The sequence below is a fragment of the Ceratotherium simum genome, chromosome 13, assembly GCF_057802395.1.
Source record: "Ceratotherium simum simum isolate JZ-2026a chromosome 13, ASM5780239v1, whole genome shotgun sequence".
NCBI classification, from domain to species: Eukaryota; Metazoa; Chordata; class Mammalia; order Perissodactyla; family Rhinocerotidae; genus Ceratotherium; species Ceratotherium simum.
The window spans coordinates 24,636,798-24,656,154 of record NC_141912.1 but is presented as its reverse complement, the minus strand read 5'-3'; the positions used below and the strand labels follow the sequence as shown (position 1 = coordinate 24,656,154).

The following is a 19,357-nucleotide window of genomic DNA, read 5'->3' as shown; positions in this document are numbered from 1 at the left end:
TGTTGTAAGACTGGCATGCAGGCTAGAGTAATGACTGCTCAATGACTTGAGATTGTCAATCGATCTTACAATTCTAAACCAATTTCCTTTTTTGATTAAGACTATACCTAAGAACTCATTTTTAAGCTGATCATTTCAAGTATTGGTTTATCTGTTCTATAATTGTTATAAAAAATGTAACTATAGGAATTCATGTAAAACCACATGTACAATGTTTGTATGATAATCTAAAAGTAATCGACAGATTGCATAACCTATGAAATGCTTCCCCTATTAATATATATACCTCTATGCTTGTCCACTGTATCTGACTATTTCCCTCAAACATGGATAAATGGGCAAATCAATGAAATAAAAGTCTACCACTGAGGTACATGAGGGACCCAGGGCAGGCATCAACCACTCTGGCACTGAGGGACAATATTTTGTTCACCAATGCTTTCTATTAAAAGATTATTGATCAAAGGGGGAAATGACAAGAGATTTTCACATATTGAGGTATTCACATATTGAGGTAACTATCCCGGGTTCAAAACTGATTCAGCTTAAACTAAAAAGGCTGACTTACAACCTATCATACATGCATTGTACGTCTGCTTTAACAATTAAAGCAAAGAATACACTCTCTTAAGATAAGAATTCATATTTCCCCTTCAATGCCCTAATGGTAATGCCCAAATTAGTCCCTTTCCACACATCAGGGTCATGTTGAACTGCTAATTTGCAACTAATCACCTCTTTGAAAAGTTGTTGAAAAAGTATCCTGGGGGTGTTTAATGTATGTTCTTTGTTTAAAGATGTAAAACTTTCTAAGGCCTTCCTGGGTTATAATCCTCACTCTAGCTCAAGTAAACTCACCTTATTTCTCTTATCTATATGATGGTTATTGGTTAGTTTGCATTGACAGTGTGTGGTGTGTGTGTTTGTGTGTGTGTGTGTGTGTGTGTGCATTTGCATAAGCATAGAAAAAAATTAAGAATATGCACTTAATTGTTGATGAAGTAAAATATTTTAAAGATAAGAAATTATTCAGGGAAAGGAGCAGTAAATAAATACACCAATCAGAAAAGAAATCTCGAAAAATCTGGGGTAAAGGGTGTCATTGCAAGGGTCATTGAAATTGCTTGATAAGGAATGACAGGATTCTCAGAGGTAGTATGATGTGGCATCAGATGTAAGAATGTTGAATGTAGCATCAAGTCCCAGACCAGCAGGTGACCTGGAGAAGTGACTTTTCTCTGTGCACTTTATTTAGTATCTCCCAGGGTTGTATGTGGGTCAAAATGAAATAAAGTTCTTATATGAAGAGACTGAAATATCAAAGCCCCTTCCAGATCCAGCTTCCTGCTATTGTTCTACTTGTAGGTGTTAAAGACAACCACTGCTTGTGGGCATTGGCTTTTCTTTTCTTTTTGAGGTTTCCAGGAGATCAAGGTCAGAGATCACTCTCCAGGCCACTGGTCTTTAGTCTTTCCATCAGCATTTTTTGTCTCTGTCTTGAGGTTCCTTTTTCGGTTTCCAGCAGGGGTTACAACAACAGACAGACTCGCTTAACAAGACTCTGCAGGGTTGCACCATCCCTTCTGACCCTCTGCACCATTCAACCCTGGAGCATTCTAAACTACCGAGCCTTTGTCCAGTACCACGGAGGAATGGGAAAGCAATGGCTGCAGCTCTGAGAGCAAATGTCGGAGGGGCTCCACCTCCACCCCTGGCTCTGGTAGAGCTCTGGGACAGTTGTCCCTAGAAGTGGCTCCTCAATTCCAGAGCCCAGTTCTCCCCTGGAGGTTCAACTGAGAGAATGTCTGGGGACTGATGGCCTCAGTGGCAAATGGTCAGAGGGGTTGGGTGATAGAACCAGAGGCAGAAGAAAATCTAGTGGAGCCCAGTGAAGGAGACCTTTGGGAAAGTGTAGATGTGGGACCCATTAGCCACGCTATAGAAGGAGACATGCCCAGCCTCATAGTCCAAGAAAATCGCCACCCAACTGGTGGGCTTTCTCAGGGAGAGGAGGGTCCTAGGGAAGGTGAGGGCCTGATACTTATTAGCATACAGCTCCACGAGCAAGAATCTATTCTGAGGTGACTCTGTGATTCCCCATGTCCATTCTGTGTCTTCCTCACAAACCCCAAGCTCTGAGTAAGTCCTGACACCCACTTCTACCTCCCAGGAATGTCTCCCTGAAGAGGACTTGTGGCCCAGCACACAAGGGTCAAGAAAAAGCCTTCCATGTTTTTTGGGGAGATCCTGCTGTGTATTTTTCCTCCTCACGCTTCAGCAATCATCAGACAGAAAGAGTTCAAAGTCAGCAGTATCTGGATCCAGAGTCACATTAGCTCAAGAATGAGTGAGAGACAAGAGACAGCCAGGTCAACTCTGACATCCCAGGGCGCTCTGATGGGAAAGAGGAGAAAAGAAGCTGACCCTCACCCATGAAGTCCCCTTGCTTCCTTCTCAAAACAGCTAGGGTGATAAGACTCTCCCCAAGTGTCCTCAAGAACAGGTTTCAAAGAGACACTGGGAGAGCTCAGAAACTTTTACAAGGAGAAGATCATCCAGATTCCTGAAATACAGAGGTCTCAGGTCCCGGAGAGCAGGCGTGTCTAATCAGGAATCCCCCCTTCCCACCCCATCCTCTCCTCTCCCACATCATTCTGTACAAATCCCTCACATGTCACTGCACTGTTATTATTTGTGTCATATTTCTCTCCTCTACTAGACTAGGACCTGAGAATGTAGAGACTGTGTGTGTTCATCACTGCGTTCTCACTGTCTAGCATGGTCCGTCCCTGGCTCCCATGTGGTGCTTAATAATGTTTGTAGGGTGAAGGAATGGGGAAGGTCCTGCGGAGAACCTTTAGTTGTCCCTCTCTGCCAACCTGAAGCCCCAGGGAATCACTCAGAGGGCTACTTGGCCAGGGCTGATTGGCCAACTGTGCAGGATCCCTGATCTAATCAATACCCATCTTTAACAGACTTTCCCAGAATCTCATATCGTAGAAGAGTCACATGGGAGAAACTGTTATGTGTTCAACAAATGCTAATTCCTTTACTCTAGGAGACACAGCTAGATGACATTTTGCAGCCTCCCTTGGGTACCCAGGAGAAGAGATGGTGGCTTCCAGGCCTGGCCCATGAGAAACCTTCTGCACAGTATTTCCACCCCTTTTTCTCCATCTGCTGGCTGAATACAGAGGAGAATGAGGTCCTAGAATATCTGCGTGGAGCAGAGCTCTCACCTCCCCATGTGATTTGTCCTGAACGCTGAAGAAATGGAAAATACACTTTATTATGTTTACCTAATGAGGCGTATGGGTTGTTTGTTACATCAGTTAAGCTACCCTGACCAATATAATCCATAACTGAAAGTCAGCTCCCTTTACAGGCTGTTTCTGTGGACAGTTTTCCTATGTGGGGCATACTGAGGACTCACAGATGGTAACACACAGTCCCTGCCCTGCAAAGGAACTCAATCTTGAAACAAAGAAGCAAATAATATCACTTCAAAGTGAAAGTCTATAAAATACTACCAGTTCTTCCTTCTAAAAGCCAACAAATCTACCTTTAGTTTTCTATTTGTTTCAGAGAATCTTTTATAATTGATTACTTACGTATACTCATATATGAGTCTGTCTCCAAACCTCAAACTATCTCTTTGGCAGTTCATCTGGAGGCCCACACCACAGACCCAAGCCACTCTATGCTGGATCAGGGCTTTCCTGCCTGGCCAAAGCTGTAAACCCAGCCTAACCCTCACCATACCTCTGATTTTTCTCTTTGGTTTTCACCAAAGTTCAGCACTCACCTTCATTGTGCCAAATCCAGTCATCAACTGTCAGTTCCCACCTTAAACAAATTCTCAGCCACATTGGACATAAACATTTCCTTCTTCTTCTTCTTTTTTTTTTTTTTTTTTTATGAGGAAGATCAGACCTGAGCTAACATCCATGCCAATCCTCCTTTTTTGCTGAGGAAGACCGGCCCTGGGCTAACATCCATGCATATCTTCCTCTACTTTATATGGGACGCCGCCACAGCATGGCCTGACAATCGGTAAGTTGGTGCGTAACCGGGATCCAAACCCGGGCCACCAGCATCGGAGGGCACGCACTTAACCACTACGCGACAGGGCCGGCCCCAACATTTCCTTCTTCTTGATGTAGTTTCTTTCCTCAGATTCTAGGACACATGTCCTTCTAGGATTTTCTTCTTGTTCCATTGGCTGCTTTTTCTCAGTCTTGTTTGCTGGATCTTCCTTTTCCCAACCTCTGAATGTTGGGGGGCCCTGGAGCTCAGTACCTTGAACTTCTCTTCTTTGCTCTCTGAACACTCTCCCTAAGGAATCTCATCCAGTCTCAAGATTTTAGATACCACATGTGTACACATAACTCCAAAGTCTCTGGCTCCAGCATCTTCCAGGTACTCCAGACACATACACCCAATTGCCTACTTAATTCCAGTCCAAAAGAGATCATTTAATTTTCTCATAAAAATTCCCTATCATTCATCCAGTGATTGGGCCAAAAACTCAAGCAGGACCTACCAAATGGACCTATCAGTAAGTCTTTTTCAACTCTTCCTTCAAAACTTATCCCAAATCTAACAACCACTTTTCAATGTCTCCATCAAACCTACCATGATATCTTGCCTGGACTCCTGCTGTAGCATCCTAACTGACTTCCTTGATTCCCATCTTTCTTATCTATACTCTAGTCTCAACACAGCAGCAGCCAAAGTGATCTTAAAAATAACGCAAATCAGATGATGTCACTCCCCAGCTCCAAAATCCTCAGTGGTTTCCCATCACACTTAAAATAAACCCAAGGACATCACCATGGTCTGGAACGCTTTCCAACATGTGGCCCCAGCTTATCTCTTGCACCACAACTCCTGTCATCTCTAGGCCCACTCAGACTGCCCCTTCTAGGCACACAGGCCTCCTTTCAGTTCCTCGAACCCTCTGGATCTGTCTCACCTTGGGATCTTTGTGTCTGCCCCCACTCTGCCTGGAACAGGGGAAGTCCTGGGTCTTTACATGCTGATTCCTTCCTACCCATTGTGTCTTACCTTAAATGTCATCTCCTTAGAATGATGTTCCATGACCACCCTCCTCTATTAAGTCTTCCTCCTTCATTCACTTTTCCTGCAACTAGTTAGTTTTTTTTATGGTCTAGCATATGAAAAGCACTTAGTAAATACATATTGCATAAATGAGTCCATAACAAGTGAAAAATAATACATTAAAAGGATTACCTGAAGCAGAGCAATGGAGGGAGAGTAGAAGATGGAGTTGAGGGTCACTTAGAAGGAAGAACTGACAGGATTGGCTAGCCTATTGGAATGGGATGATAGAGAGAGTGGAGTCCTACATGACTGAAGTTCTTGCTTGGGAAAATGAGTAGGGAATGTTCCCATTAATATAAATATCAGAGAGGGGGAAGGGTAAGTGTGCATTGGTGGGGTTAGGAGAATATTACATTTAACTTGGTCTGAGTTGCCATGGGACAATCCAGATAGACAATTTTTAGGGGCTGGTGGAAGTGGAGCTTGGGAAAAATTCAGATATAAATTTCAGAATACTGCATATGTAAGTTTCCCAAGGAGCATACGTAGAGTGACAAGTGGACTCAGGAACCCTTGAGGAATAGCCACATTAGGAGGTGACATGGAAGAATAGTCAGCATTTCTTGAGTTAGAATTAATCAGTTGTGTGACCTTGAACAAGTTACTTGAAACTACTGGTCCTTCTTCATGTTAAGAACAAGGGATAAGTGTACTTGTCTGGCAGCCTCTCATCACGTTCTTCACAAGGATGTGCCCAGAGAGAGGGAGGCCAGAGGAAATAGACTCTTCTATTTCCCCCTCTTGGTCCCTGAGCATGGGCTTAGAATCCTCTGGAAGCTCTTTACTCATCTCTTCTCGTTCTCTAAATGAGATGGCTTTGTGCCTCAGCATCTAAAAGGCACCAGCATGTGCAAACTCATGTGAAGGCTGCCATTACATGGGACACTGTCCTGGACACAGGAAAGAACTATGCTGGATTCACCCTTCTCTTCACAGTCATCATGGTCCACTCACTCCTCTGGCCAGGCACTTGAACCCATCTTCTCTTTCATCTTTTCCAAGACCTAGTGCAGTGTCCTGCATGCAGTAAGTGTGGCCACCAGCCTGGAAATCTGTCTCTTTGATTTAGTTAGCCTCAGCAGGAAACATCTATTTCTCATGGTTAATATGTCAACTCTTGCTGCCATTAGGATCTCCCAGGAACATAAATTTTTTTTATAGCTTTACATGGAGAGCTGCTCGTGTGTTCCAGGCACTATGGCTTATCATCTACTAGCTCACAGTTTTTCTATCTCCATATGTTGTTATCCACAACTCATTAGCCGTGAAACCCAAAGCCAGTTAACCAACTACTCAATGTGCCTGTTTCTTCATATGTGGGGGGGGCATAAAGCCAGCACTTGCTTCTTAAGTCACCCGAGGAGGACTTGAAACAGCATTGGCACACATTACCCTTCCATGAACATCACTGCCCTCCATTTAGAAAGGTTTATTCATGACCTCTGTACTGTTGATTCCCAAATCTACCTCCCCAGGAGAGAGCATCATCAGGTGCCTGCTGTGGGGTCGGGGTATTAGTCCAAAGGTAAAGGAGAACCACTGAAAAGTTTGGCATGAGAAAATGTGTACACTGAAAATAGTAGTAGGGCAGGTGCAGGAAGAGATCAGAGGCAGAGGTGCCATTTACATTGTATTCCCTTATTTAAAATCATACAATCACTTCCCATTATACTCAGAAGAAAATATGAATTCTTTCCCTGTGCCATGAGTCCACACCTGATCTGAGTCTCCTTATTTCTCTTCTTCTGCCCACTCTCTTTCCTGCCATGCTTTGGCTGCCCTCACTTTTTTCTTCTGGTAGTATCCCAAACCCAATTCCATCCTAGTCCTTTGCCCTTGATGTTCTCTCTCTCATGGGGTGTAGTAAGAGGTCTGACATTTGTACAGGCTCCTGTGAGATAACCTAAACCCTTGGGGTTTCTGGAGTGATAAGAGGGTCTTTTTTATTCCTAGGAAGCCCCTTGGACTGCATCTCATAGTTTATCCTAATGAGGTGACTCATGGTGAGGGCTGGTCATGTCAGAAAGACCAATCACGTGATTTGAGGGTTGGGGCTTTGAGCTATGTGATCTCAGCTTGACTGGGGAAGGAAGGGGGCTGGATAGTGAGTTCAATCACTATGTGGTCAATGATTCAATCAGTCAAACTTACATAAGGAAGCCTCAATAGACAGTGTGGACACTGAGGCTTGGGTGTGCTTCCTGGGTTGTTAATACTCCATGCATACCACCTGGCCTATTCACTGTTATTTTCCTCAACGTCTAGTGGTGTTGAAGCAGTCATGGCTGATCGTCAATGACTGTTGGATGGATGAAAGAACAAGCTACAAGCATGTTGATTCATATTTACAAGAGACTGCTTGGATATAAACGTCAACTTATTTACTGATAATTGTATCAGTACGTGTACCTTATCTGTGTCAGATTATTTTTGTCTCTGGATGCCAAAGTCCTGTAAGGTTGCTTGGTAACACCATAAACTGTAAGGTGTGGGATAATTACACATGTACTTTTGGCCTTCTGGTATAAAAGATTGGGTTTGGAGCCAAGCATCTGGGAGGCTGGGGAGAAGAAAAACTGATCCTGTGAACTGGCCTAGGAGGAACATGCCTGACTGTTGCTGTGATTAGGAAAAGCTCTTCATGTCCAGGAATATGTAAATTTTACTTCTCCAAAAGTTGGGAAAACTTGTAATTACAGTAGGTTGTGCCAAGAAGACCTACATTGCAAGCTTCCCACTGCCAACTCTCTCCTTGTCCCAGTCTGCTATCTCCCATGCAGGGATCAAAGGGTAACGAGATTAACCATCAAGGAAACCACTGCCCAGTAACTACTGATGATAACAACTCCCAGCCCATCCCAGAAAAAAATGAAACAAGTGTCTCCTTAATCCAGTATGCCAATAATGTGAAAAACTTCCACTGGAACATCTTGATTCAGAACTTTTTTTTCTCCTCTTTGGGTTGATCTAAGCCATAGTCAAAGCCAAGAGGGCAGATGGGATCACAGACCCTGAGGCTCCCCCCACAGAAAGGGCTGGGATTGAAACCAAGAATGAAGGAGTTAAAAAATCTTCCCTAGAGCAAAAACCTTGAGCTAAGCTTTGCTACCTGCAGCTGTGCATATTCAGCATAATCTACTGTTGTTTAAAACTAACCAGTGCTTTCTGTCCTTTCTTAGTATATGAGTGAGCTGTCTTTCCCAACAAGTCAAGGTCCAGAAATGAAGATTCACCCTCACAAGGCCAAATTCAGGTTGAAGATGAAAACTAAGCATAAAAGTCCAGACAGTCAAGGGAAAACAAATTCAGTCTTCAAGGCTAAACACAGGCTGGTGGGAAGGTGCTAACCAGCAAGGCCACATGCTCCTCCTCCCCTACTTAGAACCCCACCCCATGCTCCCCCTCCTCATCTTATTCTAACAATGTGCTTTGGAAAAACGCTTTGAACTGCATGCAGGCAAGATAATCAGTAACCAGTAGAAAGAATGACTTGTTAGCAGAAAATTTATGTCCTCTGGCCGAACTGTTCCTTCTGTCTCAGATGAAGAAGTAACTGATGTTTTCTTAGATTCCTAAGGAATGTCACATTCAACAGATCTGAAACTTTTTGTCTATGGAGAGGCACCCAAAGGTCTGCAGTCATCCATCACCTGACATTCCTGAGCCACCTCCCCAACCCCGTTTATCTTATATAAGTCATTTCCAAATCAGTTCCCCTTTAAGATGTATTTTTTTTTTTTTGGATCATAGTCTGCCATCTTCCAATCAGCTAGCTCACTGCCTAATAAAGTTCTTTCTCTCCACTGCCTCTCCTCTAGACTGATTGGCTTTTGTTTTGCAGCAAGCAGATTGAGCCCTTGCTCAGTAACAGGATCGCTATACCAGGCCTGACTGATGACACTCAGAGAAGCAGAGAAGAGTCCCTGTGAGCTGTTCCCCTTTCTCTGGGCCCTGTCCTCTCCAGAAAAGATTCTCCCCCTGATAGAGTGCCTTGTCCTGGTGGGTGTCTTCCTGGACTATGAAACTGGAGATGTCTCCTCCTATAACATGAGGGACAGATCACACATCTACATGTATCCTGGTCATTAGGACCAGGCAAGTGGATTCCCTGCCTCCCACTTGCCCACCTCCCCTCCCATCACAGGCTACACACAGAGCATCAGTGTTCTCTTGGATCAGGAAGGCATTTCTGGCACCTGTCTGTGCACCATTGAGACAGGCTTGGGGAAGCTTATAGCCTTTCCCACACATGGCTCTTCAACTGTATGGTCTATGTCATCTCCCAACCAGTATTGTCTTCTTTCCAGTTAATCCAGAATCCACAGAGCAACCATTGCTACAATGTAACCTTTGTGGAGCTCCACTATGTATGGTAGACTTCTGTAATCATGGACTAAATTGTTCTAAAAAGCAAAGGTTGGTGGGAATTAGGCCATAGAATCGATTGAGAGCTGTGGGGATTCCCTGACAGAAGATCTGGGATCCAGCATTAGGTGCAATACTGACAGTGAACTGACCCCAGCCCCCGTTGCCCCCCAGCCAGCCTTGGGCCCCCTTGTTCGTGTCCTCTAATGTTCCCTGTGGGCTGGAAGTGGGGAGGATGCTCAGGAACTGAGGGAATGTCAGAGGTGCTCACTAGCACGTGAGAGGGTTCTTCTCCATCCTGCAATGGGAAAGACAGAGGGTGAGCTTCATGAGATAATGGCTAACCAAGCAGAAGATAAATTGTGCCTGCAGTAGTTCAGGAAATGCTAAACTTACACAATTCCTCTTGAAGTTGCTCAGAAAAAATAAACAGAAACAAATGAATGTCGTCAAAGAAGAACTAAGAGAATTTGTTTGTATTAAAGGACGAAGGACTGGCCCTCTCTGTGAATACCACCATCTTTGCTCTCCCCTGCCCAAGAAATGGTCAAGATGCAGAAATGGTATATGATCAGGTGGCTGGAGATTATTTCAGCTGGCTACAAAATTTTAGTTTTGCTTTGTTCAACAACATATTGCTCCATGTAGCCAGGTGAATGGACGCGACATTTGCAGAATGGAAGCAAGCAGACTCTGAGGGATTATTTCCTGGGACATGAAAGTTCCAAGCCCTTGCTGCTGCCTCTATTCATTTCCTCTCTTGTTTGTGTGCCAGTGAACTGCCCTTTCCACAGTGACATGAACCTACTCTTGACACAACAGTAAACACACTCTTTTACCTTTTATGCGATGCTCTTTCTCTTTTTCCATATGTTCTTCCCACAGTTCCTTTCATTGAATTTCTTTCTCTTCATTTTCAACCTCTTTTTCCTCTGTCAGAATCTCTTTTTCCCTGTGGAGTTTCTTGATAAGACAGATGTTCCCAGTGATGAGGAGGAGCAAAGTAGGCATGATGACAGCCAGGGCCACCATCCAGGAAGATGTGCTGGGAAAAAAGGATTCTGAAAAGGGAGCCAGAAAAGGCCAATTTAGTGAGAAAAAGGAGACCTGGGATGAGAGCACCCCCCAGGACACATATCTAAAGAGCTCCCCCAGGTCTCTGCTCTGTTGGCTTCTCTCTCAGAAACCCCAGGTAGAGGAAGAGTCATCCCACAGTGTTTGCCAGGGCTGAGGGCCCAGGAAACAAAAAAACAGAAACACCAGGAATCATCATGAGAAGAACCAGGGTGATTAAAATATAACCAGCCATGCTGGGCCCTCACCTTGGGATAAGCCACCATCCCTTCTTTCCTGCAAAATTGCAATGCCTCCCTCCCTGCTTCTGCCCACACCCACTGCAGTCTGTCCTCAGCACAGCAACCAAAGTGAAATCAGGTTATTTCTTTGCTCAAAATCCTACAATGTTTACCATTTCACTCAGACTAAAAGCCAGAGTCCATTTGTGGCCCACATTGCTACATATGATCTGGTCTTATTACCTCTCTGAGTTCCCTTCACTCTCCCTGCACTCAATCTATTCCAGCCACATCTGCCTCTTGGAGTTCCTTGAAACTGCCAGATATACTCCTGCCTCAGGCCCTTTGCATATGCAGTTCCTGCTACCTGGCTTGCTCAGTCCTCAAATATCTGCCTGGCTCATTCCTCACTTGCCAAATTGCTGTCTTTTCCATGAAGCCTTCCCTGACCATCCTATTCATAATTACAACTCCCCCATAGCACTCCCTAGCCCCTCCCCTATTAATTTTTTCTGCAGTACTTATCACCATCTGATATAATCTGTAGTTTAATTAATGATTTCACTCCTTTTTTTAATTATGTCATTTATTGATCCATTCTACTCTAGAATGTGAGCCTCATGAGGGCAGCAATCTTAGGGTATTTTGTTCAAGGACTCATCTTCAGTTTCTAGAACAGTGCCTTGAACATATGTGATGCTTGTTGAATGAATTTATGAATGTCTATAGATAGAGAATTTCCTTGCTCTGCCCCTCGCGAAATCCCATGGGCAGGAAGGGAGGGCTTCAGCAGGCAGTACCTCTGGGTGTAGACAGACACCCACCCACACCACTCTCCATGGTTTATGATTCTTCTAAATGTTTAAAAATTGCTGCAGGATAAGGACTATAAGAGAGGAAAACGATCAGATTTACCCTCAGAGATGAGACTCCTACCCATGTGTTTTGAGACTATTTGATTTCCCCTTGTGACAAGGAAAGAGGACACAACTCAGCTGTAGCTTGTAGCTCTTCAGGGCCCAGGACCCTTCCACCCCACACCCCAACCTCCCCATCCCCACTCCAGGTTCCAATCTGTCTGCTGAGGATCCAGCCTCTACACAATGAGACTCCAGAAGGCAGGGAACTAAGCTGGAATGAAAATCACAGTTTCCTTCTCTTGGCCAAGCAGGGTGTTGTTGATGGAGCAGGACGCATTCCTTACAGAGTAGTCCCTGATGATCACAGCTGTGGTGACCATGAAGAGGCTGTCTGCGTCAGCAGTGTAAGCTTCCTCCAGGGTGGGCATGGTCTCACCATAGGGATCCCTCCAAACCACTCGGGGCTCTGGGTACCACCCTACAGATGCACACTCCAGCCAGATGCCCCCATCCTCGTGGCCCTTCATTTCAATGAGGGGCTTAGAGCTCAGGCCTGAGAAGAAAGACCAGGGCTCAGATAAAAAGGCAATGGTGTCTTAGCCAAAGTGTCTTAGAAGCTCAGCTCTTAATGCTGACAGCCAAGTGAAGGGGGGAGAGAGCAAGAGTCCAGCCTCCAGAGAAACTTATTGTCCATATTCCACTCATTCCTGCAGTACCCCTTCCGTGAAGGGAGGAAGGAAGGAATGAAGGAAAGGAGGGAGGGACAGAGGAAGGAAGGAAGAATATAGGAAGGAGGAGAGGAAGGAAGAAGGGAAGGAAGAAAACCTTGATGTTGGAGAACACCAGGAGACCAATATGCCTAATTAATTATGAGATCTCTAAGGAGAAAGGATTACATTGCACTTTTCTTTGTGCTCCACCTACAGACTCCATCACAGTGCCCAATATCTGCCTCCCAGTAAATCTTTCTTGATTGATTCATTCTGCTAGAGATTTTAATGTTCTCACTTTTGTGTAGGTATGTCCACTCTGACCTGAAACAAGCAGGTTCAGGATTTCACTTTCTGCCCTGGGAGGACTTCTCAGTAGCCTTGGATCCCTGAAGTTCTAGGTTAATATGATAAGGACAGACACCTGCCAGGCTGGCAGAGTCTTAAGAAATTTTTGACCTCAAGACACTGTCCCTTCTCTCCTTTTTTTTTTTTTTGTGAGGAAGATCAGCCCTGAGCTAACATCCCTGCCCATCCCCCTCTTTTTGCTGAGGAAGACTGGCCCTGAGCTAACATCCGTGCCCATCTTCCTCTACTTTATGTGGGATGCCACCACAGCTTGGCCTGACAAGCAGTGCGTCAGTGCGCACCCGGGATCTGAACCCGGCCCCCCAGCAGCAGAGCGCGTACACTTAACTGCCATGCCATGGGGCCGGCCCTGTCCCTTCTCTCCTGGTTTAGGGATTTACATCACCACAGCTATCCAATAATCATAAGGAGCTGCTGGTTTTTAGGAGAATGGACACAGCTAGTATGCAAAGCCAACAGTTACCCGAATTCAGACGTGTTTACCTCCCAGGGGCTCAGTCAATTACATGATTTTCTTATAGCTCCTTGACCTATTAGACTTAACATCCACCTATTAGAAAGATCTGGATGCTCCTGGGATCCTCAAGACAAGAATATCACCTCCTCAATGTCAGCAGAACATCATCAAAAATCCTGAGAATCCAGACTCTTCCCAACTCATTCTGTCTTTAAAAGAATCTTCAATAAAAGAGACACTGGGAGTGAGATAGCTGCAAATCCATGGTCCTGGGAGACTTCTGTCCCTTTAGCCATGTGTCGAGCGATCATGCAAACTTCTTCAAGTAATTCCTTTGTTAAGTCTATCCAACAAATTATACCCAAGACAAAATTAAAGCAATTGCTTAGGTTTTAGTGCTTCCTCCTCAATTTGATTTTGCCAAGGGAAAAAAAAAAAAAAACTAGTTGCGTATTGAAAGGCTCACACAGAAACTTGAAGTTGGATAAGACTGAAAATCACGTGGAAAAAAATTCCACAAAAAGTTCCATGGGGTTCAATAAGAGCAAGCATGAGACAACAGACTTAAGTACAAAACTAGCCGGACTGTTAACCAAACACAAACCAATTAACAAACAAACAAAGAATTCTGCAGCAACTCACTTCAGAGTGGGGCAGGGCAGGCCACGGTCGTGTTTACAGGGAAAGAATAAAGGATCCTGCCACATACACACCCACACTGTTAGCTGTGCAGTGCTGCTGTGAACAGAGTCAGGACATCAGGTTGAGAAACACTTCTTCAGGATATTTTGTATTAATCAGATACAAGGTTGCCCTTCTGAGTAACAAATATTGGGTCTCCTACCAGCTATGATTGGAGGCCCCCTGGGAAGGTCGCACTGTCCTCAAACCTCACTTCCACTGGTCTGATGGACTGAAATGCCATTGATTTCTGCGTGTATTAAAGACTTTTCCAGTCTTCAAACGTTTCTTTTAATGTATACTACACTGACTCCGGGAGTGAGGTCATTCTTAAAGCCGTTGTTAATAAACTCCTAGAAATCCCGGTTAAATGCCACTTCTATTTGAGGCCTTGCCAAATTCCTCCTGGCTGAATTCTCACTTTTGATCTTCGCGAGCCAACAGGCTTAGCACTTAATCATGGTTTCACGAAATCATCCCTTTACAGTGAGTCATTCTGACTACATTAGTATTTGGGGAATGGGAAATAAGGCAAAATTAGTATTTATCAGGAAACGAGATGTCCACACGTTGTCATTTGCTGGGCAGTCCTTGTTTATTCTAGTTGTCTCGGTGCAGTTATTGACAGTGCCTCCCCTCACTCTCCAAAGTGTGCAGTTTGAATGATCAAGCACATGGTTCCCCATCAAGAAGCCATGTGCCAGGTGCTGTGCTGGATGGGATTTCACATCAGAGCCTCTCAGTCAGCCCCAGAGGTGCATGGCTCACTCCCTCGTTGCATTCTGGTTTTGCTCAATTGCCGTCTTTTCCATGAACCTTTCCCAGACAATTCTGTCTATAATTACATTACCTCCATGCCCCCAGCACTCTCAAACCCTCCCTGCTTTCTTGTGTCTATAGGACTCATCACCATCTGAAATTAAATACAGTTCAATTAATTATTTCATTTACTGCTCTCTGTACCGTCTAGAATGGGAGCCCCAGGAGAACAGGGATCTTCATGTATTTTGTTCTGTGATTTATCCTTGGTTTCTAGAAAAGTGAGTTGAACACAGGAGATGTCTGTTAAATATTTGGTAAATGAATTTATGAGAGTCTGTGATGAGAGGGAGCCCAAGGAGAAGTTTTTCCTGCTCTAAAATCTTGATTCCAGCAATTCATTTTTTTCACTTATTCATTTCACAACTATTTATGAAGTACCTACCACCAGCAAAGCAATTTGCTAGACACTGGAGATATAGTGGTGAAAAACTGCTGGTATGAGTCAGATCCTGACGGGTTCTGGTTGTGATTTGGACAGTAAAGCTGAAAGACAATGTCAAGGATGGTGTTTGGTCCTCACAGTCATGTAAAAACCACCAAATAAAAAGAAGAAATGGATTAAAATCCCATATGAAAAACTTTCTTTGGACTTGAAAATTTTAAAGAGCGTCATATACTATGGCGAGAGTGTATATTGGCACAGACTCTTTGCAAAACAAATTTGTAATATCTATTAAGGATGAAAATAGATATTTCTCATTAAACAGCCCTTCCACTCCTAGGAACATGTTTCAGTTGGGGATTTTGAGAAGGGGAATTTTATAGACTGAATGGTGTCCCGCTAAAATTCATATGTTGAATCCCTATTCTCTAACACCTCAGAGTGTGACTGTGTATGGAGACAGGGCCTTTGAAGAGGTAATTAAGTTGAAATGAGGCTGTTAGAGTGGGCCCTAATCCAATCTGACTGGTGTCCTTATAGGAAGAGATTAGGACACACAGAGACACCAGGAATGTGTCCATATGGAGGAAAGGCCATGTGAAGACACAGAGGGAGGATCATGTGAGGATGCAGGAGGACGTGGCCATCTGCAATTTCAGTAGAGAGGCCTCAGGAGAAACCAAATCTGCTGACAGCTTGATCTTAGGACTTCCAGCCTCCAGAACTGTGAGAAAATAAATTTCTGCTGTTTAAGTCACCCAGTCCGTGTTGTTTTGTTATGGCAGTCCTAGCAAACTAACACTGGTCAGGAACAGTCTGTGTTCTATGTGTTGATATGAGTAGTGGTTATATGGATTATAGTTCATAATAATTCAGAAATTTGTACATTAATGTTTTATGAGTTTTCCTGTATGTGTATTATATTTCACAATAAAAATGTCTAAATCTAAAACATGTTACTGAGGAAGACTCTCAGAGATCTCCAAGAAGTAAACATAAGAATAATCTGTAGGGATTCAATACTCTCCCCTGTTCAAGCCTACAGCTGAGTTCTGTGTGTGCTTCTCAAGAGGTCATGCCCACAGCTTAGCAGGGCAAACCGACTCATTTGGCCCTTGGGCTGGAAGAAGCCACCCTCCCTGCATGAAGCGGACACTAGTCAAATATGTGCTGGTCTACCATGGGCCTGTGGTTAGGAGATAATCTGTCCCCAAGAGTCACTGTGAAAAAGCAATAGAACAAAATGAAATTGACACCGGCTCAACACAATGTTGACATAAGGGAAGCCATTTTGTAGAAAAGAAACCCTATTGTAACTTTGAATGACCTCTAATTAACTAGCCCAGATGTGCTCTGTGGATTTTATGGCCCCTCCCATCTTCTATAAGTTGAAAACCTTGTCCTCTTTGAGTTCCTTTGCAATGTGATGACCCCTGGGCTACAGTCTGTGCTGATAGCCATCATCAAGGACAACTAAAAGATCAGGGTATAAGGGCGTTGCTCCGGTCTCTGATGCATAGCCAGTAAAACCAAAGACAATCAGAAACTAAGACCAAATGTCTGCCCCCAGCTGGAGGTCAGATGGATGCCCCCACCCAGAGACCTAATGCCTCCTCCACCCAGAGAGCAGCCCCCTATATAACTGACCTGTAATCTTTGTTCTGTAAGATGGTTCTTTTGGATGTGAGTCGGCCATCTTCCCTCTTGCTAGCAAGCTATAATAAAAAGTCCTTTCTCGGGTCTGGCCCTGTGGCTTAGCGTTTAAGTCCACTACTGGTGGCCCGGGTTCGGATCCCGGACGCGCACCGACGCACCGCTTCTCCGGCCACGCTGAGGCCGCGTCCCGCATACAGCAACTAGAAGGATGTGCAACTATGACATACAACTATCTAGTGGGACTTTGGGGGAAAAAACAAAGGAGGAGGATTGGCAATAGATGTTAGCTCAGAGCCGGTCTTCCTCAGCTAAAAAAGAGGAGGATTAGGATGGATGTTAGCTCAGGGCTGATCTTCCTCGCAAAAAAAAAAAGTCCTTCCTCTCCTATCACATTGCCTCTTGACTACCGGCATGTCTTGCGGTCGGCAGATGAACCCCCTTTCTGGGCGGTAACAAAAAGACACACATGCCACCATCAGGAGCATAGTGGCCTCATTGTAGGATTTCCCTTCTTGGAAATAACAGTGCTAGATGTCATTCTCATGGGCTGTGACATTGCGGATATTTAGAGCCACACTCCCCTTGCTGATCTCTTCCTTCACAAAGGTTGTTCTTCCTCGGTACTCCTCCATCTGCTCCTCTGTCCTCTCTCGCCCCCCCTTATACACAAGCACTGCGGGGGAGAACTGAGACCTGAACCACCGCACCTCCATGACCTCAGCAGTTTTCTCAGATGACAGGTGGCAGCTTAACATGCTGTTTCCTCCCACCATGACCAGGATTGGACCAGCTGGCCCCACGACAGTAGACTAGTCTGTTTACCAAAGGTTTAGAATCAGACAGGGGCACCAGCATCACATATCTAAGGCAGGAAAGGAAGTGCATACTCCAGGGCACAGACAGAATCTCTGTCTATTTCTAATATATCCTTTCAGACATATTCTTTCTAAGGCCACAGGGTCTTCCTGGGCTGAGGATTCTGGGGGCCAGTAGCTGTGGCTGGTCAGCAGCAATAGATACCTAGTAGGAGTATCTACTGAGGCTGCTGATGCTTCCTGAACGAAACACTGAGAAGCAAACACTGAGCACCCTCTGTTGACTCTGTGCTTACAGAAGTGTCCTTCCATTCCCCAATCTAGCCCAGTGCCTGGAATGGAGGATAAACTTGAGCTGTCCAATATCAGAGGGAATAACTTATCCCAACTAAAATGTGCTATACATGTAAAATACAAACATACTACTTTGAAAATTAAGAATAAAAAATAAGTTATATAATTTTAAAAATTTTATATTAAAATCTAAATAATATTTTGATTATATGGCATTAAACAAGATATATCATTAAAACTTATTTCATAGGCTGCGTCCCACATGCAGCAACTAGAAGGATATGCAACTATGACATACAACTATCTACTGGGGCTTTGGGGGAAAAAAAAGGAGGAGGATTGGCAATAGATGTTAGCTCAGAGCCGGTCTTCCTCAGCAAAAAGAGGAGGATTAGCATGGATGTTAGCTCAGGGCTGATCTTCCTCACAAAAAAAAAAAAAAATTATTTCATTCATATACTTGTTTTTTACTTTTTTAAATGTAGTTACTAAAAAATTTAAAATCATGTGTGCAGCTGGCCTTTGTGACTCTCTCAGAGTGTACTCTCTCAGAGTGTCCTGGGTGGGACTGAGCCCAGTTGCCCACATGAAAATCAACTAATTAATGTACTCTCTATGCCATTTTTTACTTAGTTGGTGTTTTTCCTTTTATTTATTTCCCAACTTGGGTTTCCTGGGATAACTTCTCAAATAGCCTACCTGAACCCAATCCCTACACTCAGAGTCAGCTTTTCTGAAACCCAAACTAAAAGATGGGATTAGGTAGAAATTTCACCACACATTGTATCCAACACTGAAAATTATCTTTTCAGGAGAGGTACACTCTGACATGTATACCTGAGTCTAGCAAGTGGAAAGGGCTACAGACAAATTTTCCAAAAATTCACAAGAATCTCCAATCATGGAGGCCCTAAGTCTACACAGGGGCCTACCAGGATGGAGACCTCCCCCTCCTTCAGAGTGAGCAAGGCTGTGACTATGATAAGCATACTAGGCTAAATAGTCCACACCATCATCTCTGCAACCTGTCAATATGAGACATTATTTGGCAAAAGGAAACTTATAGATGGATTAAGGTTTTGGACCTTAAAGTAGGGAGATTATCCTGGATTATCTGGGTGGACTGAATATAATCACACCATTTCTTAAAAGTGGAAGAAAGCAGAAGAGTCAAAGAGATTCAATGGCAGAAGAAGCAGGAGAGATTCAAAGATTTAAGGGACTCAAGCTGTCATTGCTGCTTTGCAATTGGAGGAAGACGATCACAAGTTGAGGAAGGTGGCAGCCTCTAGAAGCTGAGAATAGTCCTTAACTGAAAGCCGGCAAGGAATGGCAACCCGAATCCTACAACTGCAAGAAACTGAATTCTGCCAACAATCTGAGAGAGCAAGTAAACAGATTCCCTAGGGCCTCCAGAAAGGATCATAGCCTGCAGACACCTTGATTTTAGCCCAGTGACACCCGTGTTGGACTTCTGACCTACAGAAATGTGAGATAATAAATTATGTTGTTTTTGGTCTCAAAATT

General features: G+C 44.2%; 1 pseudogene; it reads right to left on the bottom strand.

Annotated features, from left to right (window-relative positions):
• Positions 1-1,739: 1,739 nt before the first annotated feature.
• LOC101387960 (butyrophilin subfamily 2 member A2-like) lies at positions 1,740-17,449 on the bottom strand (annotated as a pseudogene).
• Positions 17,450-19,357: the final 1,908 nt, after the last annotated feature.